The sequence below is a fragment of the Oryx dammah genome, unplaced genomic scaffold (genome assembly GCF_014754425.2).
Source record: "Oryx dammah isolate SB20612 unplaced genomic scaffold, SCBI_Odam_1.1 HiC_scaffold_11098, whole genome shotgun sequence".
Taxonomy (NCBI): Eukaryota; Metazoa; Chordata; class Mammalia; order Artiodactyla; family Bovidae; genus Oryx; species Oryx dammah.
Window position 1 is genome coordinate 1 of NW_024080492.1, and position 10,928 is coordinate 10,928.

Here is a 10,928-nt window from a genome sequence, read left to right on the forward strand (position 1 = left end):
AGGTGACCCAGAGGTCTCTGCTGGTGCTATAAGCTCAATGCCAAGTGGGCACCCATCTGGGCTTCCTGGACCAGGTGTTCCGGGTTGACACGGGCCCAATGCACCAGGTGTAACAACCAACTCAAACAGCAGATGTCAAGGAAGAACATATTCAAGTCCAAGTTCTCTCCTGCCTCACTAGCTGGCCTCAAAGTGACCTGACCTTTCCTGCAGACGCAAATGCTGGTTTTCTGTGCTTGTGAGACCTAGGCCAGTCACCTCCCTTCCCTGAACCTCAGTATCCTCAACTGGAAAATGAGGTTTCCCATGCCTACTCTGTGGGTTGTCGTGAGCACCAATGGTGAAGTGCACCTGCAGTGCTAAGCCATTCGCCCGGGCCACCGTCTCCCTAGACTTTTCAGCAAAGAGGTGAAAATGATGACCTCTAAGCTCTCCTGTGGCTGTGATACGTGTCGTTTCCAGTGTGGTTGTGAGACACTCGAGTAGGCATCAGGTTGGAGGAGGAAGACACGGTCTACCAAAGTGTTGCCAGCTTTGGATCCAGGTGTCCGCTGCCCTGATTGCCCATACCTCGCCTTCTCTGAAATCCCAATGGAAGGAGTGCAGCAGACCACACTGCATGTACAGACATGGTTTTTTTATTGCTGGGGTGAGGGTGACGAGCATAGGGTGTCGTGACTGCGAGGAGGAGTATCTGAGAGCGTCCTTTGACTGGGTTCAGTTGTCACTCCTGGGGGATGGTGGCAGCACTGACCGTCCCAGAGGGAGACGGTACAGAGATTCAGTCATGTCCCTGGGAACCAGTCTGGAAGACAACCCCAGTGTGAGGCATGGACACCCCAGGGCCCTTACTGGCTCCTGCGTTCAAGAGGCACGGCTGCAGGAGTGTTTCCCCCCCAAACCCTGCAAGCTCTGAGGCTCAGGGAGGGACTGGCACCTGTGGTTTGGGTCTTTCTCTGGCAGCTGGCACTGACCCCTCCTCACACCCTCACCTTAGCAACAATGGCTAATGTGAAAAGAATGATCAAGGACCATGATGAGTCATGGTTTGGGGCTCAGCGTTTGATCAGGTTCATGGATCAGACTGAGACACAGGTCAGGTCACTATCCATGACCAGTGTCAGAGCTCAGTCAAGAGTGGAGCCAAAGCTCAGTCCGACTGTTCCGGGCTTAGGCAGGGGCAGAACCAAGTGCCGTCTGGGGGTGTGATTAAGGGGCAGGACCCGGTCTGTGACCGAAATCAGGGCTCAGTCTGCCACTAGAGACAGGAGAGGAGCCAAGCTAGGCTGCTTATCCACGGGCCCCTGTGTGTGTTCCTGGAGGGTCTCATCCTCCGTCAGCCCAGGGCTCAGAGCTCATCTTCACTAGCAGGTAGGCATCACAGAGGTTTTCCTCATCTGTTCTATGGAGTTTCCAGTTGGAGTTTATAAACTTCTGAAGGGACAAACAAGTAGCAGTTCTCAGGCCCCAGCACTGAAAGCTGAATAGAAATCAGACACCAGTGGCTGAAACTCTCCAGTGGGTCAGACTTGACAGCCAGGGGACCTCTTGCATATCACTTGATCTCTCTGACCCTCAGTTAGTTCATCTGTAAAATGGGTGTGATAACACTATCTATCCCCACAGGGTCATTGCAAGGAGCCAATGAAAGAGTACATGAGAAGAACAGAGAGATCGCCCAAGGAACTGGGTCTGTGGATATTTTCTAGAAGAACTGCCTCCAGGACCCTGACACTGTTACTCACCCCATTCTGTTGGCCCCAGCCTCATCAGCCCCAGTCTTTTCAGAGACCCAGGTCAAGGAGAGTCTCCAGGGGATGGAGGTCAAACCACAGCTCCTCATAAGAAGGGGCCGTGTTTATTAACAATGCCTACTGGGTATTAAGCACTTTCTGCTCGCTCTTTAAATACACTCATCAGATCTGCAGCATTTATGAATTCTTTTCACTTGGGAGGAGACCAAGGCTCAGAGAGGTAGAGCCAGTTGACCCCAAACTCACAGTTGCTAAGAGAACATCCAAGATTTGAGCCCAGATCGGGCCCCTCCTCTTTGTCACATCATTCTGGGCAGCAGGTTCTGCCAGTGTGACAAAGGAGGGCAGTAGAAGCTCTCAGAGGCCCACAGAGGCCATCAGTCTGCAGGGGCCCCTCTGGCCACAGTTTTCTGACCTGCTCACAAGGAAGGGTCTGCAGCTTCTCCAGGATCCCCTGACCAGACCTGCCTGTGCTGCAGGCTAGAGTGGGGTGCCCTCTTCTGTAAGGCTGCAGAGGGAGCCCCCTCACTACTTTTCCAGGCTGTGACTTAGCCTTGTGGTTCTTAACATAATCCACATCCAGGCTTCCAAGGTAACTGCAGACTCATGGGCACAGCTGAGGGTCACAAGGAGCCAGGGAAAGAGAGCGACACATAGAGAGAAATGCAGAGAGGGAAGGAAGGAAACAGTTCAGCAGCTGAGGAGGGAGAGGAGAGATGGGAGAAGGAAGAGGGCTAATTATTACCTGCTGTGAGCACCCTGTTTGCCGCCCACAGAGATGCTCAGTACTGGGGCCCTTAGAAATTCTGACCCTTAGGATTCTAGAACAGTGGGAGCCTAGGGTCCAAATCTGAGAGCCAGAGGTCACTAGGATCCTAAAGCCTCAGACTATTAGAATCCTAGAACCTTAAAGAATCTAGAGTTTTAACATTCCAAGCACTATTCCCTTAGAAACCTTGACCTCTTGAACCTGAAACTTTATAGAGTGAAATGGGGCCCAGGGAACCATAGAGAAGTGTTTTTGTGTTTTTCACAGTTTTGTGCATCTACAATTCCCTGAAGATGCTGTTAAAATACAAATGATTGAGCAGGTCTGGGGTAGGGCCTAAGAGTCTGCATTTCTAATGAGTGTCCATGGGAGGTCAGTGCTGCTGGTCTGAGGAACACGCTTTGAGCAGTGACTCAGGTTCAGTAAATCACAGAACAAAATGGAGGGTTTTAAATAATATAAATCCAGATTCCCAGCCTCCTTCCAGAATGACTAATATAGAATATTTGGAATTTGGGGCACATTGTACCTATGGTTTTTTTATATGATACATGTGAATCTGAACTATGATGTGTATAGTTTTTGTATTTAAATGAATTAAAATTGTGTGGAATGAAGGAATATTAGTGAAAGTCCTACTGGCAGCCTGTGGTTATGGTAGATGTTTCAAGTGTGAGACCATTGATTTCAGCTAATGTCAGTCCCCTGCTCATCTCCCAGGCCATGCTGAGTGAAGGGGGGGCAGGGAACAGCTGACCACCACAAGGAAGATGGTCTCTCAGAAAGGAAGGTCCCTGAGAGTACAGCTCAGCCAGGAAAAGTCACACCTCCCCTCACCAGGCCTGGCTCTGCACCCCCAGGAGTGGACAATTCACCTTGTAGTGCATTACCAGGGACAACAGCTCATTCATGAAGTTGATTGCAAAGTCCACAACCCCACCGAGCAGTCCAATGCACCTGGAGAAGAAAGGAAACTGATAAAGGTCGGTGATTTCCCTGGTGCTATAGGCTAGGCAGGGTCCAGCGGGGCTCAGGCATTTGGACTCACATGTCAGTCTTTCCAAGTGCTGGTAGGCTGCAGAGCCAGTCTTTTGCTTTGCAGTTCTGTAGGCAAACCTATGGTCAGATCCCTTGTTGAGGCAGGATGCTCTGACCTCTGCTCACGGCTCAGCCTTGTTCCTTGCCAAGGCCAACCTGCTCCAGCCTTCAGCTTCCAGACCTTTTCTCCTCTCCCAGCCAGGAGCAGGATCAGCCTTTCTCCTTCCATCCTCTTCCCTGGGCTAAACATGTTCATTCAAGCACACAGTTTAAGATGTAGATTTGGTGGGTTACTAAAGATCAGCAGTTTAAATGGAGAGGATTCAGTTTTTAAGATCTCATTTGTAGAATTTCCTAGTGGGTGGATGATGATTTGGGGACAATCTGCAGGACCTGATCTACCCAGCAGAGTGAAAGAGATGCTGTGTTGATTGTTCTCTCATTCTTCCATGACCACCTTGGTGATATCAGGCTCTTTATCAGGTTCAGTGCTGACACTAGACTGTAGGACCAATTTGAGGGCCAAGACAACAATCTCACCCAAAACAGGCCTGCAGGGAAGTAGGTTGACAGTGAACAGAGGTGGAGAAGTCTCTTCACATGTCCCACTTTAGCCTCTCTCTTGTGTGGACATTATATGGAATGTGTATGGACAAGGACAGGCCTGGTGTGCTGTGGGCCATGGGGTCACAAAGAGTTGGGTAAGACTTGGTGGCTGAACAACAAATGGACAATGTCAATGCTATCTGTTGTCTTTATGGAATTTACATTCTTATATTAGGAATTTCTTCTCCTGGCCTCAAGGTTTTGGCTCATGTGTCATTTCTATAGATTATCACAGCAATGATTAAAAAAATAATAACATTTAAGGTATTTTTCCTGGATGAACCCATTTAATCTCTACAGGAAGACCATTTGAATAAAGTACTATCATTATCTCTGTTTTCAGAATGAAGAAACATGTGTTACAGAGAAGTTAATTAGCTATCTCAAAATCTCATAACTAAAGTGATAAAGTCATAGTGCACTTTAATTAATAAATACTCTTCTATACATCCTCATTTTTCTATCTTTGTGTATTTCCTTTTTTTAAAATGTAAATTTATTTATTTTAATTGGAGGCCAATTACTTTACAATATTGTATTGTTTTTTTTGCCATACATTGACATGAATCAGCCACGGGTGTACATGTGTTCCCCATCCTGAACAACCCTCCCACCTCCTCCCCATACCATCCCTCTGGGTCATCCCAGTGCACCAGCCCCAAGTATCCTGTGTCATGCATCGAACCTGGACTGGCAATTCGTTTCACATATGATAATATACATGTTTCAATGCCATCCTCCCTAATCATCCCACCCTTGCCCTCTCCCACAGAGTCCAAAAGACTGTTCTATACATCTCTGTCTCTTTTGCTGTCTCATATACAGGGTTATCATTACCATCTTTCTAAATTCCATATATATGCGTTAGTATATACTGTATTGGTGTTTTTCTTTCTGGCTTACTTCACTCTGTATAATAGTCTCTAGTTTCATTCACCTCATTAAAACTGATTCAAATGTATTTTTTTTAATGGCTGAGTAATACTCCATTGTGTATATGTACCACAGCTTTCTTATCCATTCATCTGGCTGATGGACATCTAGGTTGCTTCCACGTCCTGGCTATTATAAACAGTGCTGTGATGAACATTGGGGTACACGTGTCTCTTTCAATTCTGGTTTCTTTGGTGTGTATGCCCAGCAGTGGGATTGCTGGGTTGTATGGCAATTCTATTTCGAGTGTTTTAAGGAATCTCCACACTGTTCTCCATAGTGGCTGTACTAGTTTGCATTCCCACCAATAGTGTAAGAGGATTCCCTTTTCTCCACACCCTCTCCAGCATTTATTGCTTGCAGACTTTTGGATAGCAGCCACTTTGACTGGCTTGAAATGGTACCTCATTGTGGTTTTGATTTGCATTTCTCTTATAGTGAGTGATTTTGAGCAGCTTTTCATGTGTTTGTTAGCCACCTGTATGTCTTCTTTGGAGAAATGTCTGTTTAGCTCTTTGGCCCATTTTTTGATTGGGTCATTTATTTTTCTGGAATTGAGCTGCAGGAGTTGCTTGTATATTTTTGCAATTAGTTTTTTGTCCGTTGCTTCATTTGCTATTATTTCCTCCCATTCTGAAGGCTGACTTTTCACCTTGCTTATAGCTTCCTTTGTTATGCAGAAGCTTTTAATTTTAATAAAGTCCCATTTGTTTATTTTTGCTTTTATTTCCATTACTCTGGGAGGTGGTTCATACAGGATCCTGCTGGGATTTATGTTGGAGAGTGTTTGGCTTATGTTCTCCTCTAGGAGTTTTATAATTTCTGGTCTTACATTTAGATCTTTAATCCATTTTGAGTTTATCTTTGTGTATGGTGTTAGAAAGTGTTCTAGTTTCATTCTTTTACAAGTGGTTGACCAGTTTTCCCAGCACCACTTGTTAAAGAGATTGTCTTTTCTCCATTGTATACTCTTGCCTCCTTGGTCAAAGATAAGGTGTCCATAGGTGTGTGGGTTTATCTCTGGGCTTTCTATTTTGTTCCATTGATCTATATTTCTGTCTTTGTGCCAGTACCATACTGTCTTGATGACTGTGGCTTTGTAGTAGAGCCTGAAGTGAGGCAGGTTGATTCCTCCTGTTCCATTCTTCTTTCTCAAGATTGCTTTGGCTATTCGAAGTTTTTTGTATTTCCATACAAATTCTGAAATTATTTGTTCTAGCTCTGTGAAAAATACCATTCGTAGCTTGATAGGGATTGCATTGAATCTGTAGATTGTTTTGTGTATTATACTCATTTTCACTATATTGATTCTTCCAATCCATGAGCACGGTATATTTCTCCATCTATTAGTGTCCTCTTTGATTTCTTTCACCAGTGTTTTATAGTTCTCTATATATAAGTATTTTGTTTCTTTAGGTAAATATATTCCTAAGTATTTTATTCTTTTCATTGCAATGGTGAATGGAATTGTTTCTTAATTTCTGTCTCTATTTTCTCATTACTAGTATATTGGAAGGCAAGGGATTTCTGTGTGTTGATTTTATATCCTGCAACTTTACTATATTTATTGATTAGCTCTAGTAATTTTCTGGTGGAGTCTTTAGGGTTTTCTATGTAGAGGATCATGTCATCTGCCAACAGTGAAAGTTTTACTTCTTCTTTTCCAATTTGGATTCCTTTTTTTCTTTTTCTGCTCTGATTGCTGTGACCAAAACTTCCAAAACTCTGTTGAATAGTTAGTGGTGAGAGTGGGCACCCTTGTCTTGTTCCTGACTTTAGGGGAAATGCTTTCAATTTTTCATCATTGAGGATAATGTTTGCTGTGGGTTTGTCATATATAGCTTTTATTATGTTGAGGTATGTTCCTTCTATTCCTGCTTTCTGGAGGGTTTTTTTTTTTTAATCATAAATGGATGTTGAATTTTGTCAAAGGCTTTCTCTGCCTCTATTGAAATAATCATATGGGTTTTATTTTTCAATTTGTTAATGTGGTGTATTACATTGATTTTTTGCAGATATTGAAGAATCCTTGCATCCCTGGGATAAAGCCCACTTGGTCATGATGTATGATCTTTTTAATGTGTTGTTGGATTCTGATTGTTAGAATTTTGTTAAGGATTTTTGCATCTATGTTCATCAGTGATATTGGCCTGTAGTTTTCTTTTTTTGTGGCATCTTTGTCAGGTTTTGGTATTAGGGTGATGGTGGCCTCATAGAATGAATTTGGAAGTTTACCTTCCTCTGCAATTTTCTGGAAGAGTTTAAGTAGGATAGGTGTTAGCTCTTCTTTAAATGTTTGGTAGAATTCAGCTGTGAAGCCGTCTGGGCATGGGCTTTTGTTTGCTGGGAGATTTCTGATTACAGTTTCAATTTCCATGCTTGTGATGGGTCTGTTAATATTTTCTACTTCTTCCTGGTTCAGGTTTAGAAAGTTGCATTTTTCTAAGAATTTGTCCATTTCTTCCAAGTTGTCCATTTTATTGGCATATAATTGCTGATAGTAGTCTCTTATGATCCTTTGTATTTCTGTGTCGTCTGTTGTGATCTCTCCATTTTCATTTCTAATTTTATTGATTTGATTTTTGTCCCTTTGTTTCTTGATGAGTCTGGCTAATGGTTTGTCAATTTTATTTATCCTCTCAAAGAACCAGCTTTCGGCTTTGTTGATTTTTGCTATGGTCTTTTGTTCCTTTTGCATTTATTTCTGCCCTAATTTTTAAGATTTCTTTCCTTCTACTAACCGTGAGGTTCTTCATTTCTTCCTTTTCTGGTTGCTTTAGGTGTAGGGTTCAGTTATTTATTTGACTTTTTTCTTGTTTCTTGAGGTATGCCTGTATTGCTATGAACCTTTCCCTTAGCACTGCTTTTACAGTGTCCCACAGGTTTTGGGTTGTTGTGTTTTCATTCTCATTCGTTTCTATGCATATTTTGATTTCTTTTTTGATTTCTTCTATGATTTGTTGGTTATTCAGCAGCGTGTTGTTCAGCCTCCATATGTTGGAATTTTTAATAGTTTTTCTCCTGTAATTGAGATCTAATCTTAATGCACTGCGGTCAGAAAAGATGCTTGGAGTGATTTCAATTTTTTTAAAATTTACCAAGGCTAGATTTATGGCCCAGGATATGATCTATCCTGGAGAAGGTTCTGTGTGTGCTTGAGGAAAAAGATGAAATTCATTGTTTTGGGGTAAAATGTCCTATAGATATCAATTAGGTCTAACTGGTCTATTGTATCATTTAAAGTTTGTGTTTCCTTGTTAATTTTCTGTTTAGTTGTTCTATCCATAGGTGTGAGCCAGGTATTAAAGTCTCCAACTATTATTGTGTTATTGTTAATTTCCCCTTCATACTTGTTAGCATTTGTCTTACATATTGCAGTGCTCCTTTGTTGGCTGCATATATATTTATAATAGTTATATCTTCGTCTTCGATTGATCCTTTGATCATTATGTAGTGTCCTTCTTTGTCTCTTTTCATGGCCTTTATTTCAAAGTCTATTTTATTTGGTATGAGTATTGCTACTCCTCCTTTCTTTTGGTCCCTATTTGCGTGGAATATCTTTTTCCAGCCCTTCACTTTGTCTGTATGTGTCCCTTGTTTCGAGGTGGGTCTCTTGTAGACAATATATATAGGGGTCTTGTTTTTGTATCCATTCAGCCAGTCTTTGTCTTTTGGTTGGGGCATTCAACCCATTTACATTTAAGGTAGTTATTGATAAGTATGATCCCATTGCCATTTACTTTATTGTTTTGGGTTTGAGTTTATCCTGTGTTTCCTGTCTAGAGATGACCCTTTAGCATTTGTTGGAGAGCTGGTTTGGTGGTGCTGAATTCTCTGAGCTTTTGCTTGTCTGTAAAGCTTTTGATTTCTCCTTCATATTTGAATGAGATCCTTGCTGGGTACAGTAATCTGGGCTTTAGGTTATTTTCTTTCATCACTTTAAGTATGTCTTGCCATTCCCTCCTGGCTTGAAGAGTTTCTGTTGAAAGATCAGCTGTTATCCTTATGGGAATCCTCTTGTGTGTTATTTGTTGTTTTTCCCTTGCTGCTTGTAATATTTGTTCTTTGTGTTTGATCTTAACAAAGATTAAGATTAACAGAGATCTTAACAAATTAACAAATTTGATTAATATGTGTCTTGGGGTGTTTCACCTTGGGTTTATCCTGTCTGGGACTCTCTGGTTTTCTTGGGCTTGCATGATTATTTCCTTCCCCATTTTAGGGTAGTTTTCAACTATTATTTCCTCAAGTATTTTCTCATGGTCTTTCTTTTTGTCTTCTTCTTCTGGGGCCCATATGATTTGAGTGTTGGGGCATTTAACATTGTCCCAGAGGTCTCTGAGATTGTCCTCATTTCTTTTAATTCGTTTTTCTTTTTTCCTCTCTGTTTCATTTATTTCTACCATTCTATCTTCTACCTCACTTATCCTATCTTCTGCCTCCATTATTCTACTGTTGGGTCCCTCCAGAGTGTTTTTTTTTTAATCTCATTTATTGCATTATTCATTATATGTTCACTCTTTTTTATTTCTTCTGAAGTGAAGTGAAGTCGCCCAGCCGTGTCCGACTCTTTGTGACCCCATGGACTGTAGCCTACCCGGCTCCATCCATGAGATTCTCCAGGCAAGAATACTGGAGTGGGTTGCCATTTCCTTCTCCAGGGGATCTTTCTGACCCCTTGTTTAACCTTTCTTGCATCTTCTCAGTCCTTGTCTCCAGGCTGTTTATCTGTAACTCCATTTTGTTTCCAAGTGTTTGGATCATTTTCACTATCATTCAGAATTTTTTATCAGGTAGATTCCCTGTCTTTTGTTTGGTTTGGTGGGCATTTATCCTGTTCCTTTACCTGCTGGGTATTTCTCTGCCTCTTATCTTGTTTATATTGCTGTGTTTGTGGTGGCCTTTCAGTATTCAGGCAGTTTGTGGAGTTCTCTTTATTGTGGAGTTTCCTTGCTGTAGGTGGGGTTGGACGGGTGGCTTGTCAAGGTTTCCTGGTTAGGGAAGCTTGTGTTGGTGTTCTGGTGGATGGAGCTGAATTTCTTCTCTCTGGAGTGCAATGAAGTGTCCAGTAATGAGTTATGAGATGTCAGTTGGTTTGGAGTGACTTTGGGCAGCCAGTATATTGGAGCTCAGGGCTATGTTCCTGTGTTGTTGGAGAATTTGCATGGTGTGTCTTGATCTGGAATTTTTTGGCCCTTGGGTGTTGCTTGGTTTCAGTGTAGGTATGGAGGCATTTGATGAGCTCCTATCAATTAATGTTCCCTGGAGCCAGGAGTTCTCTGGTGTTCTCAGGATTTGGACTTAAGCCTCTTGCCTCTGGTTTTCAGTCTTATTCTTACAGTAGCCTCAAGACTTCTTCATCTATACAGCACTGATGATAAAACATCTAGGTTAATGATGAAAAGTTTCTCCACAGTGAGGAACACCCCAAGAGGTTCACAGAGTTACATGGAGAAGAGAACAGGGAGGAGGGAGTTAGAGGTGACCCAAATGAGATGAGGGGGAATCAAAAGGTGAGAGAGCAAGCTAGCCAGTAATCACTTCCTCATGTGCACTCCGTAGTCTGGACTGCTCAGAGACGTTCATGGAGTTACACAGAGAAGAGGGGAGGGAGGAAGGAGACAGAGGTGTCCAGGAGGATAAAGGGGGGAATCAAAAGGAGAGAGACAGATCCAGCCAGAAATCAGTTCCCTAAGTGTTCTCCCCAGTCTGGAACACACAAAGAGATTAACAGAGTTGGGTAGAGAAGAAAAGGGGGAGGGGGAGATAGAGGCGACCTGGTGGAGAGAATGGAGAGTCCAAACGGGGAGAGAGCAATCAAGCCAGTA

At 42.7% G+C, this 10,928-nt stretch overlaps 1 long non-coding RNA gene across 1 annotated transcript in view; it reads right to left on the reverse strand.

Moving 5' to 3' along the window:
- Positions 1 to 705: 705 nt before the first annotated feature.
- Positions 706 to 10,928, reverse strand: part of LOC120860569 — a 20,015-nt gene continuing 9,792 nt past the window's right edge. The window contains exon 2 of the long non-coding RNA XR_005720360.1: positions 706 to 805. This is a non-coding gene — a long non-coding RNA (uncharacterized LOC120860569). The remainder of the gene's footprint in view (positions 806 to 10,928) is intronic.